Below are 16,146 nucleotides of genomic sequence, written 5' to 3'. Positions count from 1 at the left end.
GAACAGCTCAATCAACAGTGCCATTCCAGGTATGTTGGATTTTCGATTCTCATGATAGGCTTAATGATCATATGCGTTAGAAAGAGCACACTACGTAGAGCATCCTGATGTAGTTAGATTTGTAAATAATTGCCTGTAGCGCGCGAAATCTGGAATTGAATTCTTGTGACCAAACCCTAATTTGCGCGATTCGTGTGATAGAGAAACAATTAGGGCAAATGAAGTTGATATTTGGATTGTAGGAGTTGAGACGGTTCGAATGACTATAGCCACGTCCATTTTAGTGAACTTTTGATGTTCTTCGTTTTTTTCAATTTCTGGAAATTGTTGCTTGAAGATGATGACTGAATGTGCTGTAGATCCAAAAAAGCGTTTGAAAGTTTGAATCTGGTGTTTCCGTCCCGCACCAAATTAATTACAATTATGCCACTGTTATTTTAATTAATTTAATTAAATTCTAAAAAATATTTTAACACCTTTAAAAATTCATAAAAAATAGTAAAAAAATCCTAAAATTGTGGAAATTTTTATGTTGACTTCCTTGACTTGTGTAGAATTTTTTGACCTATTGGTCAAAGTTGTGCTTGGTAGAAATTCCATTTGACTTAGGGTTTTCTCACATGTGTCCATTTTTGCTACACTTTGCCAATTGATTCATGAAATGCACATAATGTTGAATAAATTCTTGCCAATTTTTGTGATGATTCTTGACTGGTTGATGTTCATTTATATGTAAATTTCATGCATTTTTGATACCTGGCCACTGAGATGTGAATTTTGGAACTTAGGTGTGACAATTTGTGTCACACCTCTTGATGTCAACTTGAGTGATTTAATTGAGTGACCTATACTTGTTAGAATGAAATGAAATTTTGCATGGTGAATCATTAACCTGTTGAGATGTTGTATGAATTTTTGTGGAATTTTACACTGCATTTTCTAATTGATTGTGAATTTTCATTTCTGGTGATCATTTGTGCAAGCTCATGTGACCTAGGTTGGTAGAATGATTGGGAAATCTTCATATTGTATTGTATAAACATGAAATTTGGCATGCTTGTAATAGACACATGATGTGACATTCCTGTTTTGGTCTCATCCATTTCTTTATTGTTTTCATTGAGATGTGAATTTTTGAAGTGGAAGCATGTATTGATGTTGTGATTTGGAGCCTATAATTGTGACTGTTTTTGTTGATTTTCATTGACATGGTTCCATTTGCCCAAATGAGCTCAAATTTGACATGGCATACCTGGATTAGCCCCTGTTTAGGTGTATTTAATTTGAGAATTTTTGGATTTATTTTGATGTGGATTTGAATGCAATAGTTCTGTTTGTATGCTTGGTGCTTCATTTGAGCTAGTTTGCCTTGTTTTGTGCACAACATGAGCATGATGGATGATATAAACATGAGACCAATGATGTTTGCTCTTGTTTGACTTTAATTTGAGATTGGTGGGTGAATACCTTGCTGTTTACTATTTTTTTCTTGCTTTTGGACCCTAGGCTTAGCCTAGTGGTCTAGTTGCTAATGTTTGCTTGATTTTTCAGGATCAAAGGCATAATGCACATGGAGAATGATTCAAATCAATTTTAATTGATGTTGTTGATGTTTGTACACTAACATAACATTGTTTTGTAGGTGATGAAGCTTAGGCTTAAGCTTTGAGCTTGCTTTGTTGTGCATTGCTTTGTATAGTTTGATTGAACGCTTGCTGTTTGGTTTTGTCTGTCTGATTACTAACTGTGTTTGATTGTTTCCAGGTACTTTAGTTGCTCAGTTCCTTGTGAACTTTTGCTTTGCGTTGCTTAAGCAACTTGCATTGAGGTAGGTCCTCTTGACTTCATGTAGTCTGGAGACCCGGCTGTTACCGGGCCGAGCAAATTGTCTGAAGTCCTCCTTAAGAGGCAATGATTGTGTATGTTTAATTTTAAGCCCAAGCAGGAAAAGTCCTTCAAGTAAGGCAATTGGTGGAAGGTAGGGACAAGCAGTCTGTCCCCCACTATTCAGTGAGTCTTCTCCTTGCTCCCATTACATGGTTGTAGCATTGAGATCAAAAGCCCAAGATCTGTTGTGTCGGAGTCATCGAGTATAGAAGGGTTCCCCTATTCTGGACCCATGCTCATTTGTCAGATGCTCTCCCTGGTTAGGGATAAGAGCTGTGAGGTCTGATCCTCACTTCATCCTTTCATCTGCTTCACCTTAGCCTCGTAATGGCAAGGTTAAGAGCAAACCCAGCCTGTACAGACGATTGCTTAGGCAGTCAAACCTGATTGATTGAGCCCCCTTGTTTGGCTATAGTGCGTGTTATGTGGATATCTGATTGACATGCTTGTTTGAGATACCTGTTCTCATTTGATGATATATGATTGTATGCTTGTGTGCTAGCTTCTTTCCTGGTTAGGTTAGTTTGCTTATGCAAGTAGGATAGAAAACCGAACTTAGGGTTAACGATGCATGACAACATTAGGCTCGAGTCTCAGCTCCCTAGTTGTGTATCTTTCCCCGGTTTCTGGTTAGCAATTTAGTCCCTTTCAGGGGAACTACATCGCCCTGATCCTCGTTCCAGACGAGGTATGTAGGCAGGGGGTCGTGCGAGACCTCTCCGGGCAACCTTTTTCTTTTTTGCGTGTGTTTACTTGTTATCTGACTGTGTGTTTGGCTCGGATGCCGACGTAAGCCCAGTGATTGGCAGTCGGGCTCCACGTTTGCCCTTTTGAGTGTGTTTGGGTTCGGATGCCGACGTAATTCCATCCAGTGGTTGTCGGGCTCCATGTTTGCCACCCTTGCTTGTTTGTATGTTTTGTGTTGTTTGGCGTGCGTAAGCCGAACTACAGTGGCTCTGATTCTCATGTTCAGATGAGATATGTAGGCATAAGGTGCGATACCTTATCGAGCTCGTTCCTCTTAACCCCACCTGCGTTCCCTGTGTGTGTGTGTGATGTTTAGCAACCTTTTCTTTATTCTAGGACGTGGATCCCTAGGAGTACCTAGGACGTGAGGGGTGCTAATACCTTCCCCTCGCGTAACCGACTCCCGAACCTTTTCTCTCTGGTCGCGAGACCATGTCTTTCCAGGTTTCTCTGAGCGTTTCCTTTCCCTATCTTGGGATAAATAACGTTTAGTGGCGGCTCTGTGTGTTTTTATTTTTAGGCTCGCCGGTTGATTTTTCGCAGGATGCGACAAGGGTGACCTTATGTTATCAACCTGCAAAGGTTGTTACTAAGGTCCCTCCTAGACGAGACTTATCCCGAAGGATTACCGTAGGAAGGCTTGCTCCTTCTCATGGTAAAACAAGGGTATAATCCATGACTCTAAGGCTATCATCCTACAAAAACATTATATCCTACCAGTGAGGGGATTGGGTAGTCTAAGCCTAGATCTGACATATCATAAGGAATCTACCCTTAACTAGGTCATGCTTGCATATTATCTTACATGTCTCAAAATCGTTTGGGTTTCCCATGCCGATCCTTATCCATATCTATAAGGATCCTTCTTAAAAAAAGGCGTCCTTATATATGACATTATCCCTAAACCCGTGTGGGTTCTCCTATCTGTCACTACCCTAATGTGACAATTGCATGACATCTAAAAAAAAAAACTTTTAGCATACCTTCAAAAATTAAAATTAAAAAAAATATATATATATATTTTTGCATACACATGCATTTGCATACATACACATATATTTGCATATCTTTTCTGCTTCCTCCCTTATCCAGCTATCATCCAGCTAGCAGACTTCCTGATACTCATGAACAAACTTGAAGGACGTCTCAATAAGGGAAAATACCATTGAAGAGAAAAGGCAACCCTTCGCCATGCAAGTCACGACCTACCTAGAGCCTCAAATACAACACTGGATAATGCCACCGCAACAAGGTCTGCAACAATATCTTCTTCAGCAGTAGCCTCATGTGCCTCATCAATCACAACAAATGAAGCCTGGAAGGAAACTGGATCCTACACCAATGTCTCATGACTTACTCAGAAGTGCCATAGTAAAGCTATAATCATTTGGTCTTTCTCCTCGTCTATACCCTATAAGTCATGACGAGAATGCCTAATGTAAGCACAAAGTACAAGACCTACAATTGACTTTCAAAGAGGGAGTCCTATTGGTGAATGGTTACCCTTACTTTAACAAAGTGCAAGGACATCAAAAAAGGCATCCCCTAAAGACAGTGGATCAACAATGAAGCTCATCCCTGAAATCAATAGACTTTATCATTACTAGTTGTAATTTCTTTTTTGCTAAGGGTTGTTTGTATTTAAAATTTGTACTCTTTGAAAAGCAATTTTAATAAAACGAGCATGCATATTTTTGAATAAATCCATTCGTTTACACTCTCTTCTATGCCATCACTTGCTAAAAAAAATCAAAAATTTCCATTTCACTTTTACCTCTTAACAAACTTAAGAGGAGAATGATGTAATAAATAACTGAATTTGCTGAGTATGCTTTTAATAGTAAGACCTGACTGATGATGTAAGGCATTGTTTCACTTCCCAAACACTGGAGAAATAAGGAGTTAATCCGTAGTCAACCCCCTCGAGCCAGAAGTTGGTGTTTCTTTTTCTATTTATAAAAACCCTTAATATTAACCAGGGGCAGGGTAGTTTCAATTAAGTCAATGATGCATTCTAGTCTCAAGAGAACTATTCCATAATCACATCAGTAAGAGGTTCAAGCAACATCTTCCTTACACCATTCAACATTGAGGAAGCAATGGGGACAAAGCTCACAATAGCTAACAAGGCAGTCACAACTTTCGAAATATCAAAGAAAAAAAAGAACACATGAATTATTCCAAAAAGAGCTCGCTAAGTAAAAAAAAGGGAAACAACCAGAATTTTTTTTACTTAGGCAAAAGTTAGGGCATCGTGTTTAAAAAAAAAGCCCGCTAAGTCAAAAACTAAAACAGAGTTGACTTAGGCAAAAGGGGCATCCCGATGGACCACAATTCAAAAGAATTGGTCCGTGCAAAATAGGGATTAAAAATAAAAAAAATAAAAAGGGAAATAATCTGGTGAGTGAAAGTAGGTGACTTCCACCTCAAGAATCTCATTAGTGCTTGAATCATTATATCCATAATCATTATCAAAATTCTCTTGTAGACTAAATGCATTCGTTGAAGTAATTGGATTTAGGAACGAAGATCATCAAGGAGAAGGGGTGGGTCTTAATAAAAATTTGAGCCTTATATCTTTTGTTTCATAAACCGTGAACCAGGCCACGTTATAACATTTAAAAGTCCTAATTGAAGCTAGGTTCACTATGAAAGCATACTCAGTAAAATTTGCGTTAAACTGACTCTGAATGTTTGTTACTAACCATGTTGTTCTATCACATCTTCATTTGTGCCAACCTCATGGCCATATATCATCTATATACACCATATCTATTTTCCATAACAATTTTCAATTTCAAAAACTTGCATGAGCATGATGTTAGAATTACTTTTCAAAAAGGAACATTTTTTCGCGAATCAATACTTAGCACCAAGGAAATATCAACAATGGTCTGATCAGGGGCACACCACTTCGAGACATTATGGACTAGGGGAAAGTCACCTAAGGATCCTTCCAGTTAGAGGGAAAATCCTTATAATCATAGGGGCACATCATCTGAAGATCCTATTGACTAGAGGAGAAACCTTTCAATATTGGATACACCTATGTCAAATAACATCCATGACCCTCATGATCATGGACATACCTTTCAAGACTCTCATACTGGGGCATACCAACTCAAGGGCATAGTGAGGTCGATCACTCCAAAAAGTCATCTAATTCGGGGCATATTTTTCAAAGATTCAAATACTGGGGCAATTCATACAAAGGTCACATCGCAGCATTGTAGGATCCAAGTTCCTTCTCATAATACTCCTCCAGACCCTAATAATCAGAGACATACTGTTCAGGATTCATATACCGGGGCAATCCATATCAAAGTCATACTACATCATGATGGGATCCAACTTCCTTTTCAGGAAATACCCTCCAAGCCTTTATCAATCTGGGACAGACCTCCATAAGGCTTGATCAAAAGAGACCACTTCAAAAGAACAATTCATCTGGGGTAATATCATTCCGAAGGTCGATTAGTCAAGGACGGATCTCTCCAAGGCTAATATTACGGCATGACGTCTCAAGTGCATGGTATGGCTAAGTCACTTAAAATTCATATTGACATGAATTTCTTCAAAGACCTAACAGACAGGGGCAACTTTGGGATACTGCAGGGACAATCACTCTTAACACTTTCAAGATGCACATACAAGCTCTTTCATACATCATCAGTCATCAAGTTCATAACGAATATCAGGAAGTCATGCTAGCTCAATACCACATTACCATTTTTGACAAATAGCCTTGTAATACAAGTTACCTCTCTAAGCCTTGACAACTCTGACTCACCACAGGGGCACTTATTGACACATTCAAATCATTGTCATTAATCATGTCACCACGCTCTAACGTCAAATCATGCATATCATCTCATTCATCTAGCACATCCCCATAACATGGATCTAACATATACAAAAGCCCAACTTCACTCGGAACTTACATCCAAAAAACCCAACCTCATTTAGCATTGACCCCAAAAGCCCAATTCTGATTGGCATCTAACAAAATCCCAACCTTGCTTGGCACTCAATACCTACAAATGTCCCAATATTCAGCGGCACAACCCAAGACTAATACATTGCATGCATTAATCATTGCATTAATACATCATATCACGCGTAGCATATCCATGAATATGGAGCATTACGCCATACAAACTCTAAGCATGCATACATAACATGCATAACATAACATAGGCTGAGACTTAGAACTCGTCGTGAGAGTCTGGATCAATCCCCAACTAAATCGGTGATAGATCTCAGTCCAAGCTTCTCCTGAGCTCTTTTTCATTGTACACCCAGTGGGTTAGTCTTAAGGACAATTCCCCCGCAAGTATCCTTGGAACTCATTCTCCAAGCAGAAAATACTTAGCGGCATTGTCCCTAGTATGCCCTAATGGTATACAATTCCTTCACCAGATCCTTGCAGGGACTTCTTAGGGATTTCTCCAACACCCGCGCTCCTCAGGGAACCTCTTCTGGAAGCATATTCCCTAGTAGACAGTCATCTTACGTGACACCAGTCTTCCCCATTAGGGACATCGAGTTCTTTTATCAATCTCCTTTTATTCACGTCTTCTCAGAGAACTCCTCAATAAGAGTTCTATTACCATTGTCACTTTGGTTCTTACACCACTGTTCACTTTGGTTCTTACACTATTGCCACTCAGTCACTTCGGCTTTTACACCGTTGTCATTTACTCACTGTGGGTTTTACGTCATTTTCATCCAGTCATTTTGGTTTTTACACTGTTTATCAATTCATTTGTATGGGTTCTTATACCGTTTGTCATTTCAGTTTACGGTTCTTCTACCGTTGTTACTTCTTTTAGTTCTTATACCACTATCACTACTCTCGGGGTTTTACAACAATGATAATTTATTTAGCATTGGTTCTTATATCGAGGATGATTGAATTCTCAATCCCCAGCTATACAAGTACAATTCCCAAGCAAGAATGCTTATTGGGCCTCCCCAATAAGTAACCATCTCCATAGAGCCTTTTCAATAAAGGACTTTCCCAACAAACTCACTCACCGTGAGTCATCAAAGGAATATATCCATTAGTCTGTCATCCTGAATGATCGTTATCAACTATTGAGCGGGTCTTCACCTCTCACATCTCCAGCTTATTAACCTATCCCATACAAGGGATGCATTCCATCAAATACACCAGGGTTTATCAAAGGGTTACACCGAAGTTTTTCAAGGGGTTCCACCAAGGGTTTCATCAAAGAGTTTTTACCAGGAGTTCCATTAGGGGTTTCATCAAAAGTATAAAGGATTTTCATCAATGGGTTCTACCAAGGGATTTTATCAAAGGAGTTTTATCAAAGGAGTTTTATCAAGGGGTTTTCATCAGAGCATTATCCACTGAGAGTTCATTAGGGTTTTACCAAGAAGTTTCAACAAAGTGTTAATATCAAGGGGTTTCATCAAGGATTTATCAAAGGGTTTCACCCAATTTTCTATCAAAGGGTTCCACCAGAATTTTATCAAGGGATTTTATCAAAAAGGTTTTGTCAAGGGATTTTATCAAAAAGGGTTTATCAGGAATGTCATCGAAAGATTCCATCAAGGGATTCTGCCAGAATCTTACAAAGGGGTTTCATCCAAATTAATTGGTGTATTAGTAGAGTACTACCTGATTCCCGTAAAACGATCGAATGATCATGGGAATCGTATGCAAGTTTCAGTCAGAAGGGTTCAAATTGATCAAAAAGGTTTTCATTAAGAGGTTTCATCAAATGTTCCATTAAGGGTTTCATTAGGGATTTCATCAGATTTTTATCAAAAGGGTTTCATTAGAGTTTTATCAAAGGGTTCCACCGTGGGTTTCACCAAGGATTTTATCAGGGGTTTCATCAAAGGATTCTATCAAAGGGGTTATATCAGGAGTTTCATAAAGGGGTTCCATCAATTGGTTTCACTAGATTTACATCAAGGGGTTTCATAAAGGGATATCATCAAAAGGGTTTTATCAAGGATTTCATCTAGGGATTATATCTGAAGTTTCATCAAATGGTTCCATCAAGGGGGTCTATCAGAACTTTATCAAGGGGCTTCACCAGAGTATCACCAAAGGGGTCTCAACCAGAGTGATTGTGGTATCACTAAAAGTCCTACCCGACTCCATGGACATGATCAGATGATCATAGGAATCATAGGCAGGTGTTACCCAGAGTGGATGAAACTGATCATCAGGGATTAATCAAGGGGTTCCAACAGGAATTCATCGAAGGGTTCCATCAAGGTCTTATCATCAGGGGTTCCATCAGAAATTGTATCAGGGGTTTCATCAAGATTTTTTCCAGGGATTTTATTAAGACTTTCATCAGGGATTCTACTAAGGTTTCATCAAACAACGACTGGAGGATCGTTAAACTCCATCCCAATCCCCGAAATATGAACGGATGATCATAAGAATCATGTGCAAGTTTCACCCGGAGAGGTTGAAACTGATCAAAAGGGATTAATCCAAGGGTTCATTAGGATCGTATCGTCAGGAGTTCTATCAGAAGTTGTATAAGAGGTTTCACCCGGAGTTTTGTTAAGGATTTTATTAGGATTTTATCAGGGGTTCTACCAAGGTTTTTATCAAACAATGATCAGAGGATCGTCAAAGTCCTACCCAATTTCAGTAACATGATTGGATGATCATAGGAATTGTAGGCAAATTTCACACGGATGAGCTGAAACTAATCGCCAGAGTATTATTGGGGTTCCATCAAAGGTTGGTCTGGATGCCAATAGAGCGTCAAGGATTGTTCAATCCTTTCACATGCCCAGAATCCACTGGCTACATGGTCAAAATTAGGGTTCCTTGTTATATTTAACCATCTCCTCCCCGAGAAGATGAAGACTCGTCATCATCATCTCGGTTCAAGATGGTTAAATAGGGGCAGCTGTCGCACCCTAAATTTTGACCACTTCTTCTGTCTAATTAATACAAACATAGTCAGATATTCAACATCAGGACCTCAAAATTCAAGGGGGACCGTTTTGACTTCTTAGTTCCTCTTAGGAGTTGATCTTAGTTTAGAGGTATTGTGTAGATTTTTCAAAATAATATAATTTGTAGGATTTTGCTAAGAAAGGGTTTATAACTATTAAAATTATTTATAAAAAAATATATAGATATAATTAGTAATTATAATAGTATATCTCATTAAATCATGATATTATATTAGAGTGGTAATTATTTAATAAGATTATAGATTAATAGTCTATGAGGTTTTAAAAAAAAAAATATATATATATATATAGGTTAAAGGTTTAGTTATTATTTGTTATGAAAATATTTTAGTTATCTCGGTATTTAAATTATTTGTTTAAGTATGTGGAAGTGCTGTTTTACCTTGAATAGGTGTAATGGTCTAATGGAGGATAGCATTTGGATAAGGGGTTATGAGTGTAAGAGGTCGCGAGTTCAATACCTAAATGTTCCACTTTTTATAGTTTTTTCTTTCCTTTCATGTTTTACTTTCACTAAACATTATTTTAAAATTCAAAATTTCACTTTTTAACTTTTTATTTATTATTTTCGAATTTTTTATTAATTTATTCTTAATAAATATTATAATATTCATTTTTATGCTTTTAATGAAAAAATCAAAATCAAAATATTTTCTTACCATTATTATTATTAATAGTCCATTTTATTATATAAAATAAATTATTTATTTTTTTATTCAAATGCACAAAGCCATGAATCCATCCAGATTCATTGACTTAAACGGTAAGAATAAAGAGAAAATCAGGTCAATTAAAATCTTTCTAAAAATAAATAATCTCATTCAATTTGTGACTTAATTCTCCATCTATAAATAGCACACATATTTACACTTTCCAGTCACCCATAATTACAAACTCATTACCCTAAAGTTGTTGTTCTTCACATTGAAAAACAACAACAACTAAACCCTATTCTCCATCCGTGAAGCCCAGCCACCAATCCAAAGCAACCTCGCAGTAAAGAACAAAAGGCATTAACAAAAGAAAGAGGAAGAACAAGAGAAAAGAAGAACTAGAGCGAGACATACCTTTGTGGATTCTTCCTCCGATAACTTTCGGATCGGTAATTTCTAATCTTGTTTTTACTGTGTGTAGTGTGAATTGTTTGTATCTTTATTTGGTCCCTGTAAATAAACAAACGTTTGAAATAACTAAAACCCATACATGTTTGATATTCTTTGTATTTATGTTGTATGCTTATAGAAAATTAACCATTTAAATAAATATCATAATCCTTTAAAAAAAAATCAAGTATCATAATTTATAATCATCCAAACAATACCACTACTTTAAATTTCAAAAATCAATAATCATAACAGATTTCAAAACCAACTCAAAACAAATAGCTATAACCTATAAAAAAGGGATGACCGATGTCATGTAATAAGTGATGAGCGATTTCTTGTTCATTGAATTAATACATTTCACTGTAAAATAATTTCATTATTTTCAAGATAAAAATGAGTAAGAAGTAAGATTTTTTTCTTAATGGAGGCATATACATTAATGGAAACGAGTAATGGGCTATCTAGCTATTAAGGATAACATTAACTTTTTTTTTTACATAAAAATAACTTACAGTAATACAGAAATGTTCCATGCTTTCATATACCAACTTTTGTTGTTCTAATTGATTCATAAGCTTCATTGCTACTACAAAATAAAATACTATATTTAGTATCAAAACATAAAGCTTTATTTATACAGAGTGAAAGAGAATCGAAGCTAACTGGGTTAAAACCTGAGTCGAGTCGTAAATCCAAGATACACCCAGGTCAAAAAACTAAAATAATACAGAGTGAAATCGAAGTCGAAACCAACATTCAAATCAAACCGGATCGAAATCTAATCGAAGACTAAAACAAAAATCGATCAAAATCCAAATAAAAATCAATCTAGACACAAACCAGTAAAAGACCAAGTCAATCCTAATCGGTGTCGGAATCGTGAAACTAAACTAAATTGAAATCAAAAGATACACAACTCAAACATGTTTAGAACGGTCGAAGCCGAAAACTAGAATTAGAACTTAAATGGAATCAAAACTTACTTTTGAACCTATACCGCACACCGCACCACCGTCCTCCACGAAAGAACCCTCGTTGAAATCATGCAACCGTCGCCGCGCTAGATCTACCACTGATTTCGATCTGGTAGTGTTCTTCTCTTTTGAATTTTATTTACGATTCTGATTGATTTTTTTGGATGGTTTGCTTTGTTAATGTGATGAAAGTAATTAGGATTTAAGATCACTGTTTCTTGTTCATGTGTGGTTCTGAACATGGTTATGATGTTGGTTTTTACTTTAATATATAATAATAATAATAGTGGTTAAGCAAAAAGGAAAAAGGGGGACGATTTCTCCACGGGTTTTCTCATTCTTAAATTGTTTTACTTGTTTTATTTTATTTTTTTGTTTATTATCATTTTTATTTATAATAAAATTTAGGATAAGATGATTTATAGGCTTGCTTTTAATATTTAATATAAGCCCATTCACTTATTTATTAAAATTCAAAAATAAACAAATATTATAATAAAAAAATATAATTAATGGTTAAAGATATAACTTTAGTCGATCATTACATTTAAGAATTAATTTAACAAATGGATCAATAAAAATAAGTAAATAATTACCTAGATAAATATGAAATTAAAATATAAAATATGATTGAGGATTTAATTTAATTGGGGATTAAATTTAGAATGATTAGGCGTATTGAAATTATGAATTAATTTTTGGATGAGCTAACAAGAAAAATGAAAAATATAGGTTTAAATATGGAATATTAATCAATTAGGGATAATATGGGATAAAATATAGGGATGATATGGGGTAAAAATTAGGGATAATTTCTAGGATTTTAAGGGATGTAAATTAGGGATAAAATTGGGATAAGGGATATATCTTATTATATCTAAATTAATTTATTTTTATTAATTAAATTAAATCATATTTTTAAATTTAATGGGATAAGAATGCGGGATACAACGTGGGATAAAACTATTTTGTTTTCAAGGGTTAAATTTGGGATAAAATTGGGATAAAGGGTTACATTTAATACATAAATATGACTCTTTATTTATTTTCTCAAATAAATTAAAACAATATTTTTCGCAAGGGATAAAGGGATAAAATCAATTCAAACTCACTTCAAATCATAAGACCTCTACCCTAGTGTATTGAGGCATTTTCTAAGATTACTTCTCCGCTCCCGATGCGTGAGAACTTTTAAGGGATAAAAATAATCAACCAATCAACGTTTTTTTTAAGAAGAACTACGGTACTCTGATCCCTCGCCTAATGCGAAGGTACGTAGGCATAGAGTTGTAAACTCTAGCGAGTACAATTATGAAAAATATTTTTGGGTGCCTCGTCCATTTAATAATAAAACATTTTTATATCTAAATATAACAAATAATTAAATAATTAACCTATATCAAGCAAACACTTGAGAAACACACACTAGCCCTAGAATTGTAGGAGGATCCCATTGAGTATAATGGAGGTAAGGGGTGCCTAACACCTTCCCCTTTCTTAACCGACTCCCGAACTTATCCTCTTACTCTTAACTATTAGGTTTTATCATTATTTCCCTGTTCCTCAGGAACGAATAAAGGATGGTGGCGACTCTGTCATTTTTCCAGCCGCGACAGTAGGCATATAACAGGTGACCGATCAAGGCGTGAATTGGTTTGTGTTCCAACACAGTCATCATCCTGAAGAGAGCGAAAGCAAACTTGTTCAAGGATGGACATTCGATTCCACAAGGAATACGAATCTTACTTAGTTGGGGAAACAAACAAAGGGCTCAACCAAAGAGTGCATGAGATATATTATCTATAGCCGTCAAAACGTAGATAATATACTCGCAAGGAAGATTATCCATAACCGGGTTGTAGGTTGACAAAGGATAAATCGACCGAAATCGTAATTGGTGTGTGTTCCAAAACACTCATCATCCTGAAGAGAGCGAAAGCAAACTTGTTAAAGGATGGACATTCGATTCCACAAGGAATACGAATCTTACTCAACTGGGAAGGACAAAACCTCGACTGAGGAGCGCATGAGATATATTATCTATAGCCGTCAAAACGTAGATAATATACTCGCATGGAAGATCATCCATAACCGGGTTGTAGGTAGAAAAAGGATAAATCAACCGAAATCGTGAATTGGTGTGTGTTCCAAAACACTCATCATCCTGAAGAGAGCGAAAGCAAACTTGTTAAAGGATGGACATTTGATTCCACAAGGAATACGAATCTTACTCAACTGGGAAGGACAAAACCTCGACTGAGGAGCGCATGAGATATATTATCTATAGCCGTCAAAATGTAGATAATATACTCGCATGGATGATCATCCATAACCGGGTTGTAGGTAGAAAAAGGATAAATCAACCGAAATCGTGAATTGGTGTGTGTTCCAAAACACTCATCATCCTGAAGAGAGCGAAAGCAAACTTGTTAAAGGATGGACATTTGATTCCACAAGGAATACGAATCTTACTCAACTGGGAAGGACAAAACCTCGACTGAGGAGCGCATGAGATATATTATCTATAGCCGTCAAAATGTAGATAATATACTCGCATGGATGATCATCCATAACCGGGTTGTAGGTAGAAAAAGGATAAATCAACCGAAATCGTGAATTGGTGTGTGTTCCAAAACACTCATCATCCTGAAGAGAGCAAAAGCAAACTTGTTAAAGGATGGACATTCGATTCCACAAGGAATACGAATCTTACTCAACTGGGAAGGACAAAACCTCGACTGAGCAGCGCATGAGATATATTATCTATAGCCGTCAAAACGTAGATAATATACTCGCATGGAAGATCATCCATAATCGGGTTGTAGGTTGTCAAAGGATAAATCGACCGAAAAGAGAAACAATCGTTACCAACAACAACAGGGTAGACGAGAGATGACTCACTGGGGATAAATTGCGCGAACAAGGCAATTATCCAAACAACTTGGGTAGAATGAATATTTGATTCCGCAAAGGGACAACGAATCTTACTCGACTGGGGAAACACGAAGGGCTTCGACCGAAGAGTGCATGAGATGTATTATCTATAGCCGTCAAAACGTAGATAATACTCTCACATGGAAGATTATCCATAACCGGGTTGTAGGTTGTCAAAGGATAAATCAACCGAAAAGAAAGGCATCGGGATACCAGACTAAGTATGTAAAGATGACCAAACAAAAGGGGAAACCACAAACATTACCGGCAAATGGTGAATGAAAGAGGACCCACTGAGGATAAAATGGCTTACTCGGAGCAATTATCCAAAAGGAAGGGGAAGACCCGTTGGGGATAATATTGCTTAATCAAAGCAAATATCCAAAAGGGAAAAGGACTATCAATACCGAAAACTGGATAATGATAACCGCAAAGAGGGGATTACATCTACCGGTTCGTAGGTAGAAAACCACGGAAAAGTAACCGTCATCGACTAGGATGAGCACAAGGGTTGACTCCACAAAGGGGAGAAAAAAGGGTTCACATCTACCGGTTAGTAGGTAGAAGACCACAACAATCTGCTGAGGAACAGAATGGGAGAAAATAGGATTTACAACTACCGGGTAGTAGGTAGAAGACCACAAAAATCCGCCAACAACCAGAATGAACCCCAAAGGTTACCTCTGCTAGGGGATGAAAGTAGGATTTATAACCACCGGTTAGTAGATAGAAAACCGTAAAGATAGGACTTACAACTACCCGTTAGAAGGTAGAGGCCAACAAATTCCGCTGAGGATAAGATGAATGAGTGCCGGTTAGTGAGCAACTATTCATTTATACCATAGGGAGGCACAAGAGATAGCCAATAGGAAGCCAATTTAGGATCGATCCAAAAAGGCAAACTGAATCAAGACTCATCCTAATGAGGAAAGAACTCAATAGGGAAAACTCATCCCGTTATGTGTGTAGGGAGGGAACGAAAACAACCGTCATCCACGAGGATATAACTCAATGGGGAGTGCAGAAGGAAATGGTAGACACTTTCTGCCTAAGGGGCTGACTCTATACGGAGAGATCAGACACACCAACATCTGCTTGGGGAGATCTACTAGGGAGATCTGTATCACCAATTAGCAGGAGACGACAATCAACAGATATATGGCAAAAGATGCAACATGAATATTTGAATGTTATGATTATGCGTATATGCATTATGCATGATGAATGCTGACAAACAGACATGTCTAACACACATAGGTCCAGGGATCAACCACCCGGTACTACCCTTCTAGAGGGAAAGCCAAAAGATCATCCGAGAGCAAAAGAGATCTGCCGGAGACTGGGATATCAGGCTACAACACCATCCTGCAGGGGAGGAAGGCCACAAGAGGCTTCCGGAGGGATCGTCAGTCACAACCGGAGAAAAGAGTTCATTGCACAGGCAGACACTGCCACAACAGCAACTCATGCTGGGGGTCAAAGATACCAAGAAGCAACCAGATCTCTGGTGGGGATAGATAGGC

General features: G+C 37.2%; 1 long non-coding RNA gene across 1 annotated transcript in view; it reads right to left on the bottom strand.

The window, feature by feature from the left end:
• Window positions 1-11,938, bottom strand: part of LOC127128339 (uncharacterized) — a 40,041-nt gene extending 28,103 nt beyond the window's left edge. The window contains exon 1 of the long non-coding RNA XR_007805851.1: window positions 11,699-11,938. This is a non-coding gene — a long non-coding RNA (uncharacterized LOC127128339). The remainder of the gene's footprint in view (window positions 1-11,698) is intronic.
• Between the last annotated feature and the right edge of the window lie 4,208 nt (window positions 11,939-16,146).

This window comes from Lathyrus oleraceus, chromosome 3 (genome assembly GCF_024323335.1).
Source record: "Lathyrus oleraceus cultivar Zhongwan6 chromosome 3, CAAS_Psat_ZW6_1.0, whole genome shotgun sequence".
Lineage (NCBI taxonomy): Eukaryota > Viridiplantae > Streptophyta > Magnoliopsida > Fabales > Fabaceae > Lathyrus > Lathyrus oleraceus.
The sequence above is the reverse complement of the archived record's forward strand: the minus strand, read 5'-3'. Positions and strand labels throughout refer to the sequence as shown.